A 17795-nucleotide genomic window follows, 5' to 3' on the forward strand; every position below is an offset into this window, starting at 1 on the left:
TTCACCTCCCTAATAAGCAAGTCAAAACAGGGGGGGGCATATAGCTACTCACAGATTTCATCACTTTCCCTAGTAAGCATTAGGTGATTTTGTGATTTAACATGTGTTTTGTAGGGTGTGGTTCCTAACTGTGTACTACAGATACCGCTGGGGGCTTTGTCTAACAACTTATGGATATATCCTTTTTCAAATAATGTTTACTTTTCTATACTTTAGCTTGCATATGCACGTAGTACTCATATGACTGCTAAAGTGGGGGCTAAATGTAGCGTCGTAAATTGTACGCACTTGCTAGGGTGGTACAATTTCGCACCTAGTTTAGCACCCACCTTAGTGCATTTTACATTCTGCATTACATTTCTCCTTAAGCACTTAATTAATCAAATTAATTAGGTCTAAGGTCCTATTTCATCATTCTCTAAATCATAAAATTGGGCCCTTTTCACTAAAGCGTGCCCTTCGCATTTTATTCCTCCAATACACCACTTAATCAAAAACCCTAATTAAGTCCTATTTCAAACTTGGGGGCTTGGTTTCGGGGTCAAAACATCTCGAAATCACCTGTAACTTTGGGATGATCTCTAAAATCATCATATCCAACGGCCCTGAAAATTTGGTGAAAAGTTGTCAGGACTGTGGCGCCCGGAGTGCAACATGGTCCCGGACATTTTTCCTGAAATTTTAGGAGCACGATCCAATCATAAAATAAAGCTTAACCCCAAGAAATTGGCAGGATATTCAATCTCTAGGTCGGCCAAAATATGAATTTACGACCTAGGGTTTCATACATAAAAGCTCTCTTTCCTCATTTGAAGAGATCCGATTTTTGTTTCCAGGAACTTCATATGCAGTGAAAGAGCAAATCTTTGAAGACTTCAACATCTTACAACATCCTTCTATCAAGCATCTATCAAATTCATTCATCCACTTAGGGCTTGGAAGACATTGAAGAACAATAGGAGATTACCGACTGAAGATTGGCTTGTACTCCTCCCTTGAGGTTTGGGTATGATTTCATGTTGTTTTCATGTCTTTACATAAGCTTCAATACATCATTTATTCATGCTTTAGATCACATTGCATCTTGATTTAGAGCATTTACACTATCATTTACAAGCAATAAGGGTTTACTTTCTAGGTTGCTCTAGTTTGCTTTCTTGCATTTTAGGACCTTGCATACACACTAGGTCTGCACACAGAATACATTTTACAAAACAACTTGGCTATTCGTGGAGGTGGAAATCACCAAAGCGGGGGTTTGACTAAGGCAAAACCCTATATAGCCACCCATACACCCTTTTCCAGATATCACTGCAGGTTTCGGGATTTAGACGATGCCGTGGGATACAGATCCGGAGAAAGAAGGTCGAGACAACACTCTGTATCAAATTGCAGAGTAGAAGACTAGGATAGGAGCGCTGGGCGCCCTGGTCCTACCAGGACAGGGGCAGTGGGTGCCCTGGTCCCTGGGACAGAGGCGCTGGGCACCCTAGTCCTCCGGACAGATAGCTTTCAGACAGCTTCCCGACAGTGTTTCAGAGTGCAGAACAGCAGTTTCCGATGCAGTTTTCAGGACAGTGGCGCCCGCGCCCCCGTCTCGAACATTTTCAATCCGATTTCAACTCCGAGTACACATCTGCATTCTTATTTCATCCTTGTATTTACAGCTGTTCATTGTTTAATCTCAATTCTGCAATCTTGTTATTAGTTTATACTTGCATTTTGGGATTAGGGTTTGAACTTGCATTACTTGATCTTACAATTTCAACAAGGGAATAGAAATCCTAATAGATATCCCGTGGCTCTCTCTTTCACCAAAAGAAGTAGCCAATTGTGTGATATCTCTAGGCTCTTTCGTATTCCGTAATGTGTGTCAAAAGGTAGGATTAGGGCATGATTAACCTAGTCTCACTTTTTCCCCTACACAGTACTAGATCCAAAGTTTTGTTGACTCCAAAGTGTCCACTTAGACTACCATCATGTTTTTCTTGGATGAGGTTTTCCCTCATGGATCCTCTAGGCACACATAACTGATTACCTTTGAACAAGAGACCATTTTGGAGAGTGTAATCTGCATACTGACCATGAAAATGGTTCTCAAACTCCTTGCAAACCTTGTAGGCTGATGAGAAGTCTTCATCTCCTTCATAGAGGTCCTTGAAACCTTCTATTCCTATGCTCTACAACTGTAACTCTTGAACTGTCAACAACTTTCTGCTTAAAGCATCTGCCACCTTGTTGAGTTGCCCCTTTTTATGCTTAATGGTGAAGGTGAAGGATTGGAGGTATTCCATCCATTTCAATTGTCTATTGCTAAGCTTCTCTTGGGTGTTAATGTAACTCAAAGCCTGGTTATCTGTGAACACCACAAATTCCTTTGGGAGTAGGCAATGCCTCCACTTTTTGAGAGATTGAACTAGTGCATACAACTCTAGGTCATAGGCTGAGTCCTTCCTCTTGGCCTCATTAAGCTTCTCACTGAAGAATGCAACATGCCTTCCCTCTTGACTCAATGCACACCCTACTGCAATTCCACTTGCATCACACTCCTATGTGAATAGCTTGTCAAAAGTAGGTAAGAGTAGGATGGGTTTTGTGGCTACTTCTTTCTTGAATAATTGGAATGCTTTATCAGCCTATTCAGTCCATTTGAACTTAGTTTTAAGGCCTCCTTTTATGGTGTCAAGGACTGGTTCACATATGCCACTGAAGTTCCTCACAAACTTCCTATAGAATTGAGCTAAACCATGGAAACTCCTAACTTCAGTCCCTATCCTAGGGGCAGGCCAATTCAAGATTGCCTCCACTTTGCTTGGATCCATCTTCAAGGTTCCCTTAGACACCACAAATCCCAAGTAGACTAACTCTTGCTTCAAAAAGTCACACTTCTCTAAGTTGATTTCCAACTTCTCTTCATGCAACCTCTCTAGGACTAACCTCAAATGCTCAAGGTGCTCCTCTTTGGTTCTGCTATAGATGAGTATGTCATCTAAGTACACCACCACAAACCTACCTGTGAAGTCCTTTAACACCTCATTCATCAACCTCATGAAGGTTCTTGGGGCATTGGTGAGTCCAAATGGCAACACAAGCCACTCATACAATCCTTCTGTGGTCTTAAAAGCAGTCTTCCACTCATCACCCTCCTTAATTCTAATCTGGTGATAACCACTTTTAAGGTCCAACTTGGTAAAATACATAGCACCTCCTAAATAGTCCATCAGATCCTCTATTCTAGTAATGGGAAATCTGTACCTTATGGTGATCCTATTGATTGCCCTTGAATCAGTGCAAAGTCTCAACTTGCCTCCTTTCTTTGATGCTAGCACTACCGGGACTGCACATGGGCTGATGCTCTTCTTGATCAGTCCTTGTTCCAACAACTCTTGCACTTGCCTTGCCACCTCCTTTTTTTGGTCAGGTGTGAGCTTATATGCAGCTTTATTAGGTAGGGATACACTAGGAACAAAGTCTATTTGATGGCTTATAGACCTTCTTGGTGGGAGTGTTGCAGGTGCTCCATCACTCACTATGTCCTTATACTCTTGCAACATTTGCTTCACCTCCTTGGGTACCTCTGCTTGCAACTTGTCTTCCTCCTGCTTTGGCTTCACAAAGATGGCACACCTCACTGTCTCCTCCTCATGTAGCAAGTGTAAGAACTCTTTACCAGTAGCCAATAAGACACTAGGTGTTCTTGAGGTTCCCTCTTCATTCTCTGTCAAAGATTGAATCTTAAAAGTTTTGCTATCCTTCTTGAAGGAAATGGAGTTCTCCTCTCCATCATAGATCACCTTCCTATCAAATTGCCAGGGTTTAGCTAGCAATAGGTGACAGGCATCCATGGGTAACACATCACAAAGGATCTTATCCTTGTATCCTCCAATAGAGAACTCTACCCAAGTCTGTTCATTGACAAGCACACTCTGCTCTTGATTCAACCATGTCACCTTGTAAGGGTTACTGTGGGGTATCCTTGTGAGTTTCAACTTCTTGGCTACCTCATCTGATATTATGTTATCAGTTGACCCTAAATCAACTATCACCTTGCAAACCTTTCCAAGGATTTTACATCTCACCCTAAACAATGCTCTCCTATGCTTAGATTCATTCTTAACCGACTATCTTATCAAGACCCTATTGAACATCATATTTTCTCTAGTCTCTGATTCAATATGGTCCACCTCAGGTGTCTTGCTTCTTTATGTGTCTTCATGAGCATAAGCAACCCTCTTTCCACTATTAGATGAGGTAGGCTTGTTAGGGCATCTATAGGCCGGGTGTCCCAATTGACCATAGTTGTAACATTTCATAGTTGCAAAGTAGGAGTTACCCCTACTAGTACCTCTACCCCTACTTGGACCCCCTTGTGCACCTCTTCCTCTAGAATGGCCTCCTCTGAGATTGGCTTCACTGCTATGTTCAGTCAACTTGGATTCTCCTTGGTTCCTTTGCTCATTTGCCTTGCTTTGGTAACCACCTCGGTGATTCATTTGATCTCTACCTCTGCCTCTAGCCCTGTTATTAGAGTCTCCTTTCCTTTTGTTCCTCTCTTCCACCTTGGCAGCAAGCTGATGACATTTTTGGATGGTGGTGGGAGTCCATAGGCTTATTTCCTCTTGAATGTTCCACTTTAGGTCGCTTAGATACCTAGCCACCTTGATAGATTCCTCTTCTTGGACTTTGGATCTAAGACAAAGCCTTTGAAACTCTTTGATGTAGGAGGTCACATCAAGGTCTTTTTGCTTCAATCCCTATCTCTTCTTATGAAGTTGGACTTCATAATCCTCTGGTAAGTAGTTCTCCTTGATCTTACTCACCATGGCCTTCTAATTTGCAATAGGTAGCTTCCCCATGCTAACTCTCTCTTCTTGTAGGTACTTCCACCATGTCAAGGTTGCTCCCCCTAGTCTTGATTTGGCAACCTTAACCTTTTGAGCTTCTGTCACTCCCTCACACTCAAAGTGGTTCTCCATACCCTCAATCCATTCCATGACAGTGTCGATGTCCATCCTTCCACTGAAATGTGGCAATACTTCAAAAGCTTTGGTATTCAAGGCCTTAATAGCCTTTACAAAGGGTTGTTCACTGATCAAGGGGTCTGGTTTAGGTATAATGTCATCTATATCTATAGTTTTCTTGCCTTTATCTTGGTGTCCTCACCCCAAGGTCCATGTGTCCTCTGATCCACCACTTCTTGTAGCTTGTCCCTTATCTCACTCATAGCTTCTTCAAGGAGTCTATTCTTCTCCTTTTGCCCTTCTACCTCCCTAGCTAGCTCTGCATTAGTGAGCATTTTGTTCTCCCCTACTGATTCACCATAATATAGAGACATGTGTGGTCCTCCAAATCTTTAACTGGCTCTGATACCAATCTGATGGGAAAGGGAATGGGATAGACTAGCCTAGTCTATGCTCTTAGATCCTTTCCTTGGATCACCAGGTGTTCTAACCACACCCTAGGGTCTCTAGGACTTCCCTTTCTTGTGGAGCCTGCTAACCTTTCCCAATCCACCCACGAACAACTTGAATTACTTCTCCTAATGTCTCACCTACTCATGAGATTCAAAGAACCCTTACTTAGGCTAATAAGGGTTTGGCTTATCCCACACCTTCTTAGGTCCTAGCAAGGATAGGATAGGTCTTAGACATGATTTTCTATCCATTCATGTGCCCCCAAGAGGTTTTAACCTTGCAACCCCTTACTGATTTCACTATTTTTCTTTCTTCCTACAAAATAGGGCTACAAGGAATGTGCCCAATTAGGCCTCCTACCTGGACTTTTAGGGCTCCCTCTTGCAGATGATGCATATGCTTGTGAAATTTCCCAAAAGAAATACTATTCATTTGGCAAGGACTCAAGGATTTTTCTAGTTTTGGGCCTCCAAGTGTCCGTACACTGCCCTAGGTGAATTTTGAGCTTTTTAAGGGTTTCAAAGAGGGATTTTAGGCCTACCAGGGTCACAGTGTTGGTTTGATATTTTTACTACCTTGTCTAGATTGGTGGAAGCTCCTCCTTTTCACCAATGGTGCTCCACATACCCCTCTATAGCTCCTCTAAAGGGTGCATCCTCCTCTGACCTTCCTTTCTCTCCTAGACCTCTGCAACTTTAACCCTTCCTAGTTGGGCACTGTGTAGTCTTGCCTAGGAGTGGGTCTTTGATTGGCTTCCCTACATCTTCAAGGGACTTGCTTGCTTTTAAGTAATGTATAGGGGCTTTACTCCTATTCCCCATGGTTTCATGATGATTCTATGATGGGGAAAGGAGTTATCAACCCATTGACACAAACCAGTCCCAAACTGGACAGTAAGAAGAGAGTTTACAAAATATTTACAAACACACAACACTTGCAAAACAAAACCTAATCTAAATGCTCAGAATTAAGGTATATATACCATATAATACTTTCAACATAGTTTTGTTTGAAGTTCAATCCATTATCAATCCTTCATTGCTCCATTAGTGTCGACTCACAACAAAGTTACAGTCACAGTCAAGTCACTTTCCTTGGGCCATACAAAACTAACATCCAACCCATCATCTTAGGGTTTGCAACTACATATAGTACCATTTCCTCAGTCTGTGTACCCACTTTAGGGTTCTCCATGCTAAACTAAGGATTTTAACCTACTAGGTGGAAAAAAAAGTTGCTTGACAACTTTAAAAAGTTGTCATGCAACTTTTGAGCAACTTTCTCAATGTTGCTTTTCTTGACTCCTAGGACCACATTGGGCTATCCTATGCACACCACCATGCTAAGAAGGACCCTAAACACATCAAAGGCACACATACCTTCTACTCCACAAGAAAAAACTCAACCTAGACTCATGAACCTAGGACCAAACTAGGACCTAAACTAGGACCTAAATAAGACCTATGAGCTCATGGCTCTTATTATATTTACAATGGCTTCTTAAAGAAGCAAGAACACAACAAAATAAAATGGTGGGAGCCCTTTGAAGGGTGCTCCTACACCATGCTTCTTGTGGGTTGGTGCTCACAAATCAAATAAGGGGTTGGTGCCTCTATAATTATTATAAAAGAATTCCATTAAACATTTCGCAACCGTGGTTTTCTCCCTTATTGGGTTTCCACGAGAAAATATTTGTGTTCTTTGTGTTGCTTGCAAATGTGTCTGGTTACTTGAGTAGCAGAATTGTTTTAGTTTATTTTAAGAAGTGAAAATTAAATAATATACTAATTCACCCCCCTCTCAGTATATTTGAGTGCTCTTTAGATCTAACATGAATATCAGGTTCTCACAAGGGCAAAAACTATTGGTATTTTGGATGTGTTGCACTAGTTTTGTCATTGATGTCAACACTTGTGAACACCTATCAGCACTTGGAGATTCTAGGTTATGTTCACCGACATGTTCAATGACATGCACAATCACCGGTATCTGGTTCACCGATAGGTTATATTATTCACTAGCACTAAGGATGACTTGAAGATTACTTGGTTATGTCAAAGAAATTGTTTTGACACTCTGTTTTGGTGATTTGGCCATTGATCTAATCGGGTTTGTATATTTTCTATTACTGGCAAATAGGTCTAGGTTATGCACCGGCAAGCATTATGTATTCCAGATCAACATGACATGCTATGAAGATGATTTGTTATTATTGTAAATACATTGAGCCAACATGTTGCATCACATATTGATTCATTTGCAATTGATTTTATTGTAACATCTTTAGTGAGCCGACCTACACATTTGGTCTTTGTTTTTGGTATATATGTAAGATCTCATTTGTGAGATTGACATGGATATGGAAATGTAATAAAGTAGTAGAGCATAAGGTATATGTGAATATAAGATCTATACAAGCAAACATCATTCAAGATTCAAAGAGGTTTTGAAGAAGGCAAATCAGAGCTTAACCGGTACTAAATCCAGCATATGAAGATGCTATTTTGAGCAGTACATTATCATTGGATTTAACCATCCAATTGTAGTAAGTGTGACTCTGATTTTGTGATTGAGGAGTGAGCTCTAGGTAGTTGGTCTTTCTGCATGTGCAGACTCCATATTGTACACACATGCTATCTGCAGTAGTATCATCTAATTTTGGGTAGGGTTTCCCACCGTGGTTTTTCCCCTTACAGGGTTTCCACATACAAATATCTGTGTTATGTGTTTTGGATGTTATTTGTCTTTTTGTTTTATTCATTAAACTTTACCAGCATTGTAATTAACTGTCAAAACTATTTACTGGCATAAAGCTTGGTTAACTGGTATTATGCATTAAATTTGGTCGAGTTAGTTTTTGGTTTGAAATTAATAGACAATTGATTCACCTCGCCCCTCTCAGTTGTCTTCAAGACCTAACAATTGGTATTAGAGCTAGATCCTCTTTTTGTAGAAATTTAACAACTTGAGGATATCCTATGTGTACTAACTATCTTAGGAAGGACAATCTAAAACTTGATGAACCAACTATGGTATATGGAAGATCAGAATGGAGACACATCTGAATTGCATTGGAAAAGACATATGGGATGTTACGAATAATGGCTATGTTGGTCCTACTCAAGGTCAACCTAATCCACCAACCTTGGCTAAAGATGAGGAGAATGATTGCAAAGCAAGAGAAGCACTTTTGAGTGCATTGTCAGATCAGAAAATCATGGGATTATTGGACCGATCTACTACTAAAGCTATTTGGGACAAATTAGAAACATTGAATGAAGGTGATACCACAGTCAAAATTGCAAAGTTGGAATGCTTCCGGGTGAGGTATGAAAATTTGAAAATGGAAGAAGATGAAAGGATTTGTACTTTTATGGAAAGGGTAAATGAAATTGTTTTGGGTATACAATGTTGTGGAGGATCCTTAAGTGAACATGAGATTGTTTCTAAAGTTTTAAGAGTATTGCCACCAGCATATAAAATTAAAGTAATTGCTATAAATGAATTAAGAACAATGCCTAATGCATCAGTACCTAGAGACACTTTGGTTGGAAAACTTTCAGCTTTTGAACTTGAGTAATTTGGTCTTGTTGTTACAATTAAGATAGACTTAGCTTTCAAGGCATCATGATCATCTACAACATCATCATCATCATCTGAAAAATTTGATTGGAAAGCATTTTATGCAAGATAACTTGAAGAAATCAGAAAAGAGAATGAAGAATTGGAAGAGCTTGAAGCACTATTTGCAAGGAAAATGCCTAAAGGTCCAGTTGGAAGTAAGTATGAAGGTAAAACACCATTTAATGTTTTAACTATAATAAAATTGGTCATATGACATCTAGGTGTCCTGATAGACATGCAAGATTGAAAGAGGAAGATAAAAGAACATATAAGCCTAACTCTGAATATCAAAGATACAGATTTAAGAAGAATAGAGATAAATCATGTTACTATGTTGATGAAGGAGTTACTGATGATTCTAATGAGGAACCGACAGACAATGGATGGATTTTTGCTGCTATAATAGAAGATCAACCGACACCTACTGTTCAACTAGTAGAGTAGGCCCTGGTAGCTAAAATTGAAGATAAGGATGAATGGATCATTGATTCTAGATGTTCACATCATATGACTGGTGATAAAAGTAAATTCTTAACCTTTCAAGAATACAATGGAGGTCTAGTAAGATTTGGGGATGATAAAGCTTGTTTGATCAAAGGAAAAGGCACTATATCTTTTGATGGTAAACACAATATTGATAATGTTTACTATGTTGGAGGTTTGAAGCATAATCTTTTGAGTGTTATTAAATTAGTTGAAAAAGGACTTCATCTACAATTCAAGAATGGTAAATGCACAATCATGAATATAATTGGCTTAGAAATTGCATCCGGTAATCAGACTAGAGGTAATATCTTTCATTTGAATAACAATGAGAAAGCATGCTTGATTGCACATATTGATGAAACTTGGTTATGGCATAAGAGACTTTGTCATGTAAATTTTGATTGTATTGTGAAAATCAGTACAACTAAGGTAGTAAGGGATTTACCTAAGATTGTTAAACCTCACAATTCGGTATGTAAGGAATGTCAATTTGGAAAGAAAGTTAGAATAACTTTTAAGAGTATTACAAAAAAATCCAATAATGTTCTTGACTTAATTCACACTGATTTATGTGGTCCAGCAAGAACTAGAAGTTTACAAGGAGATATATATTTTATGCTAATTATTGATGACTATTCTAAAATGTGTTGGGTTACTTTTCTTAGGGAGAAATTAGAAGCTTTAGGGAAATTCAAACTATTCAAGGTGAAGGTAGAGAATGAAACCGGTAAGAAAATCCAATGTTTGAGATCATATCAAGGAGGTGAATTCACATCTAAGGAATTTAATACATTATGTGAAGTGAATGGAATCAAAAGATAGCTATCAACACCTCAGACACTCCAGCAAAATGGAGTTGTGCAAAGAAAGAACAAAACTATTATGGATGCAGCCAGAAGTATTTTATTAGAAGCTAGTCTACCTCATGTATATTGGAGAGAAGCAGCAAGTACAACGGTTTACATATTCAATAATGTTCACATCAAAGGTGAAATTGGTAAGACCCCTCATGAAATATGGTTTGATAATACTCCTACTCTTAAATATTTCAGAATATTTGGAAGTAAATGTTATATTAGGAGAGATGAGTATATTGGCAAATTTGATCCTAGAAGTGATGAAGGAATTTTTTTTGGTCATTCATCTAAGAGCAAGACATATAGATGTTTTAATAAGAGATTATAGAAAATCGTTGAGAGTGCAAATGTTTAGGTTGATGAACAATTTAGAGGTAATTCAAGGCACATGGACTCTGAACAAGCAATAGAGATAATATCAAATGAACCTACAATAAGTACACCAGTACAAAATGTTGATCTAGTCACACTGGTATCATCTGAAAATTCCATAGTGACTGAAGAACAACAAGAAGTAAAAACACCCCGTTATGTAAGATTGAATCACTCTGAAAATTAGATAACTGGGAACAAGTATCAAGGTGTTATGACTAGAGGAAGACAAGAAGATGAAGAGGTATGCTTAATTTTTCAAATTGAACCAGCAAGAGTTAATGAGGCATGTAAAGATAAACATTGGATAAGAGCTATGGAAGATGAATTGGAACAAATTGAAAATAATAACACATGGACATTGGTACCCCGGCCTATAAACAAAAATGTAATTGAAACTAAATGGGTATTTAGAAATAAACTCAATGAAGATGGTAAGGTAATCATGAACAAAGCAAGATTAGTGTGTAAGGGATATTCACAGAAAGAAGGAGTTGATTATAATGAAACCTTTGCACCGGTAGCTAGAATTGAGGCAATCAGATTATTCTTTGCTTTTGCAACACATAAGAACTATAAAGTATATCAAATGCATGTTAAATGTGCATTTCTGAATGGTGATCTTGAAGAGGAAGTTGTCATGCCCAAGCTTTTGGGCACAAAAATGGAACAACAAATTTTTTTTTGACAACATGAACTCGCAACATATCCTACATTATAATAACTTTATTAGAGTTTTGTCTTATCTAGGGTGAAAATAAAATTGCCTACTAAGGTTGGGTTGATTAACCAACTCGAACGAGTGACTTTATTTAGTGGGGATTATTCAGTGTCACGGATTAGTTAGCTAGCCCAATTACCTTAACTAAGTTGTCACAAATTAGAAACGAGGGTTAAATGGGATATCTTAATGTATTAAATCATTCTGACCATAAAATGATAATGTTATAAAATAATTGATGCACACACAATTTTATTATTTAAATCCAACCGATAAGGATTCAAATTCCTATAATGCCATTTGTCCACTAAATCCGATATTAAGCTAAAGCCAATTCTAATTTTCCTTAAACCCTAAATTTTGATGATTTAATTTTAGTCCGGTCAAAACCGGTCTCAAGGGCTTAAGGTTCATAAAATTAATTTTACAATTTCTCCTTTTTAAATTTTTCCCCATGGACAATACAACCTAACGTCCAAATATATTGAGGAAAATCTATTGATTAATTAAATAAATTAAATTGATTTAGTATCTAGTGTTCCAAATATATTAACTCCTTACTTTTAAACCCCTTTGAATTAACTATATTAAAATTTAAATTCTCTAAAGAATAAAAACATATAATAATTTAATTATTAAAATAACCCTAATTATTAATTTAAAATTAAAATTAAAAAAAAAAAACTCCAATTTAAATTTCCCATCTCTAATTTAAAATTCTTTTAAATAAAAAAAAAAATTCCCTTATACATAAAATGCTAACCCTAACCCGAAATTGGGTTAGGGTTGCATTTCTATTTATTCTCATTTTTATTTTATTTTCTTATAAATTTATACCCTAACCCGAAATGGGTTAGGGTTTATTATACCACTATTTTTTTTTGTTGTTTTGGAGTCTGTGTGTGTGTGATTGCAGGTACGGGCGGTTTAGGGCATGGCGGAGGGTTTCAAAGTGGGAAGAGCGGAGGGTTTGGCGCGGGCTCCCCTGGACGCCGCTATGCGTACACACAGTGGCTAGCAGCACCGCCCACTGTGTGCACACACAGTGGCGGACGGGCTTACCCCCGCCCACTATGTATACACACAGTGGCGGGGCACTGCTCACTATGTGTAGCACAGTGGTGGTTGCGGCCGTTCCACTGTGTCTACACACAGTGCGGTGCCTCCCGTGCCACCCACTGTGTGTAAACACAGTGGCTCGGCCATGAGCCTCGATTTCCCTTATATTTTTTTTTGTAGTTTTTTTTTTTTTATATATTTTTAAAACATAAAATATATATATATATATATATTTATATGTATATATATATATATATTTATGTGCACATATTTATATATATATATATATGTAAATATATATATTTGTATATATATATTTATATATATATATAAAAATATATATATTTACATATATATATATATATATATATATGAACACTGCTGTGACCAGAACATAAACATATGTATTTTTTTTAAAAAAGGTATCCATAGAGTATGATTCAGATGCAGGGATATATATATATATATATATATATATATATATATATATATATATATCAACCCGGTAGGATTAGGAAGCTTGTTTTGAATTATTTTTAACACAGCAACATGCAATCCTTTATATATTTTTTTGTAACAGGAATACACAAGGCCAAAATATGTTTCTTTTTTTTTGTTGCAGGGGTATACACATATAGAAATTTATATATATATTTATGTATATATAAGTATATATTTTTTCAATATATATATATACTTATATATTTATAGATATATATAAATAAATGAAAGACAATAGGGTTGGAAACCCTTAACTTTTTTTTTTGAGATTCTAACATCTAAGCATACAGACCTTAGTCTTTTAACAGCATATGAATAAGTCTTATTTTTCTTCTCTTTTTTTTTTTAACAGTCTTACAACATGTTTTCTACAGCAATGTATAAATGCTAGTTCCTTTTTAGCTATGCCTAATTAGAGTTCAAAGCAATATAATAGCAGTAAATAAACTATGCAAGCAAATATTGAAACCTAATGCATTCCTTTCTTTTTCTCTTTTTCTTTTATTTGCAGAAATAAACAAGATAACATAATTCTTTCTGAGACAAAATTTTGATATAGATTAGAACAACATAATGGGCTTCAGAATTTAAATAAAATTTAATTTGCTTACAGAATATTTAATTACAATGGCCCATATTTAAAATGGGTGAAATAATCCAACCAGTCTCTCATACTTAATGATGAGGACTTGAATAAAAGAAGACATTACTTTAAACTAAAATAAAAGAATACATCTTTAAACTCTTTCTAATATTTTCTTGAAAAAAAAACACATGGTATTCATTTCTCTTTGCTTTTCTGTATCTGAATAAAATCAGCAACCAAACAAATTTGCAACTCCTAGATTTTTTTTCCAGCAACCTGCATGTAAAATTTTAGGGCTGTGACTGTGGGATGCTCACCTCCCAGCCTAGGCTTACTAGAAGCCACCCCCGAGCTTGGAGAATCAAGACCTAGATGGGGTTACAACCAAGCAATACAACAAGCAAAGGGGAAAAGAAATCAACACAACAGACACATCCCTTCCCAAGCTGGAACTCCATCACAAAATGTGATGCCTTACTAGGGTAGAAGTGGAACAAGTACCCTAGGGGAGAAATCTGCTAAGTAGAACTTACAGCCAACTCATGGCACCCATGAAAGCATAACCAAAAATCATCCTTAATCCCTACACCCTTATGACCCCCAAAAAGGCAAACATGCCATATTTGCTCCCCCTTATGACCCCCAAAAGAAATAACACAAAAGAAAGTAGCAAGGGTCTCATGGACAGACCCTTGAGATCACTCTCAAAATGAGAGCCTCTCACCCTAAGGGTTGTCAAGCTCCTTCCACCCCCAAGAACAATATTTCCTCCCAAGGAAAGGATGGTCTTGGACACTCCCAAACACAACAATACATAAAACAGAAATAAACAAGAAAACACATAGATTTTTACAAATACAACACAAATAAAGAGTTACAGCAATTTCCATTCAAACATTCTATAACATTTTTACATTTACATAAGAGGGAAAAAAAACACCAACCTTGACCTGCCAAGGGAAATCTAGGGGAAAGCTTGATGAAGAGCTGCAAAATCCTCAATCTTTTTCTCCAATTCCTTAGCCCCAATTTTGCTATCCTAAAAACTGGTTTTCCTCCAAAATTTCTCCAAAAATCTCCAAGGATGGAGAGTGGGTGATTACCTCACTAAGCTTCCATTCCTAGCCTAAGAAGGCCTCTCTCACTCCTTCCAACCTCTTGGATAGAGGATCCCCCATTGGGTTGGTCTTCCCTAGGTCTTACACACTCCCTAACCTAGGTACCTAGAGAAGGGAAATGGAATGGGGAAGAGGGATTACTCCCTTCAAGAAGGTTATCCTACCAAGGAGGGCACTCCTATAGATGGAATTCGTCCATCTTGGGAAAGCTACTTTTTTGGGTGGTTAAACAAGTCCTAAGGGGAAGACACATGGCCAATTTTGGCCTTCACCCATAGGTACCCCATGAGGCCTAATAGAAATGCACTAAAATTGACTCTAGGAGTTGATTTGACCCTCAGAAAGTCCACCTGAAGTTAACCTACGGGTCAACTCTGAGTTGACCTTCCTTGTGGCTCACTAACCTAGATTTCTTGGTTCCTTCAAGGATAAATAGGAGATATAATAGTTAACAAAAAATAAAACTCTCCAAAGAGGTGACATGACAAATTGCCAACACAACATACTACATACGTGTCAACTGACACTACAAAATAATTCCACATCACAATACACATGTGGCAATTGTCCCTTAAACAATTTAAACAATTCAATAAATACAATTTACACTTATGCAACATTTTACATTTACAAATAAAATACAATACATATGGGGTGTTGCCTCTCCAAATAGACAACCCCTGGTTTTACGAACGCACATAGGCCTAGGCTTGATTTTACATAATATTTCCATGGTCACATGGATAATTTCCTGCACATCTCAATTTAAACATTAGTACTTCCCAATAGCCTCATATAATATAAAACACATAATCAGAATACAGTACATTCATTCTGCAAAGACTGGTCATTATAAAATACAATTTATCACAAATCAAAGCAATTCATCATAATCCTCAAAATTTGATCCATCTAAAAGATACGCAAACATATTTCTAACATTATAACAAATCCTAAAATTTAGATAATAACATACATCATCACAATATTACCCTAATCTAGAATCATATAATATTCTATAATCCACAAGGCATAGAAATGGAGCATCAAATATATATCAATATTACCAAAAATCGTGGGACCATATAAAGTTCTATATCCATAGTGTGTCGAAACTAGCATCCATAGTAGTTCCAATATGAAAATAACTAAAGAGATAGGATGGGTCGGGGTAGGGCCTCACACCCTCCCCCTCTAGGCATGAACGTCCTCCTGGAGTTCATCAAAAAGATGAGGGTACTATGATCTGATACGTGTTGCATCCTCCCATGAAGCTGTAACCTCATCATATCAATCCCACTGGACCCTAACCTGGTCCAGCTCCCAACCTTGAAGGGCCAACGTCTGGCGAGCCAAAATGTGAATGGGCTCCAAAGCTAACTGCCCATCCGACTCCACCTACAAGGCATCCCAATCTAAAATATGAGACTCATCATAGATATACTTTCTCAAAACTGACACATGAAACACATCGTGGATGCGTGATAGGCTAGGTGGCAAAGCTAGGTGATAAGCAACTAGTCCTATCCTCTCAAGGATCTCAAAATGTCCAACAAAGCGAGGTGCGAGCTTAGAACCCTTTCCATAGCAGATCGGACTCTTATGCGGGCGCACTCTCAGAAATACTCTGTCCCCAACCATGTAACTCCGGTCTATCCTCTTTGCATCTGCATATTTCTTCTGCCTATCCTATGCCTCTCTAAGGCATTGTCTAATCAAAATTACCTGCTGCTCCATATCACAGACCATCTCAGGGCCTATGGCCACTCTATCCTCAATACGGTCCCAACTCAAAGGTGTCTTGCATGGTCTGTCGTACAAAGCCTGAAAAGGTGGCATCCCCAAAGAAGTGTGATGCCCATTATTATAGGCAAATTCTACTAAATGCAGGTACTCCTCCCATTGGGTCTGATGATCCATGATGTACATGCGGAGCATATCCTCTAACACCTAGTTAACCTTCTCTTTCTATCCATCTGTCTCTGGATGATAGGCTGTGCTGAAATTGAGCTTGGTGCCCAACACTGCCTGTAATGCCTTCCAAAAGGAAGAAGTAAAGAGGGAATCCCTATCAGAAATAATCTTGCGTGGAACACCATGAAGCCTTATAATGTCTCGCAAGAACACCTATGCCACTATTGGAGCTATGAAGGTAGTCTGGACTGGTGAGAAGTGGGCCACTTTGGTCAATTTGTCAACTGTCACCAAGATAGCATCATGGCGACGAGATGACATAGGAAGACCAATGATGAAGTCCATGGATATAGTATCCCACTTCCACTCTGGTATAGCATGGGACTGGAGTAACCCACCTGGATGGTGATGCTCCGCCTTGACTTTCTGACTCTCAAGGCATCGGGCTACTAACTTGGCGATAAGCTTCTGCATTCCTGGCCAATGATATAACTACCTCAAGTCAGCATTCATCTTCTTAACCCCGGGATGCACTGCATAAGGAGCTCTATGAGCCTCCATGATAATGAAATCTCACAAACCCCCAGGTGAGGGTACATAGATGCGCCCTCTATGGTGTAATAAACCATCAGACTCTAAAGAGTAGTCCACAAAATTCCCTTCCAGGGCCTCCTGAGTTTGGATCCTCTGACAAACCTCTAGATACCAATCATCCTCTGGCAATCACTGCAAAATACGATCTCTGAAATCTATGCTCATGGATATGGTGTAGACCTCATGTCGTCTCCTACTTAGGGCATCTACGACCACATTCTCCTTTCCATTGATGTAGTGAACATCAAAATCATACTCACAAAGGAACTCCATCCATCTCCTCTGACATGCATTAAGGTTAGGCTGGGTGAAGATGTATTGCAAACTCTGATGGTCTGAATGAAGCTCGAAGTGATGACCTACAAGGAAGTGTCTCCACCTCACAAGTGCATGTACAACCACTGCAAGCTCTAGGTCATGTATAGGGTAGTTAAGCTCATGAGTCTTAAGTTTCCTAGACTCATATGCTATAACCCTACCCTCTTGCATAAGGACTGCTCCCAATCCATCTAAGGAAGCATCTGTGCATACCATGAAGTCGGCCATGGG

This window comes from Cryptomeria japonica, chromosome 5 (assembly GCF_030272615.1).
Source record: "Cryptomeria japonica chromosome 5, Sugi_1.0, whole genome shotgun sequence".
Taxonomy (NCBI): domain Eukaryota; kingdom Viridiplantae; phylum Streptophyta; class Pinopsida; order Cupressales; family Cupressaceae; genus Cryptomeria; species Cryptomeria japonica.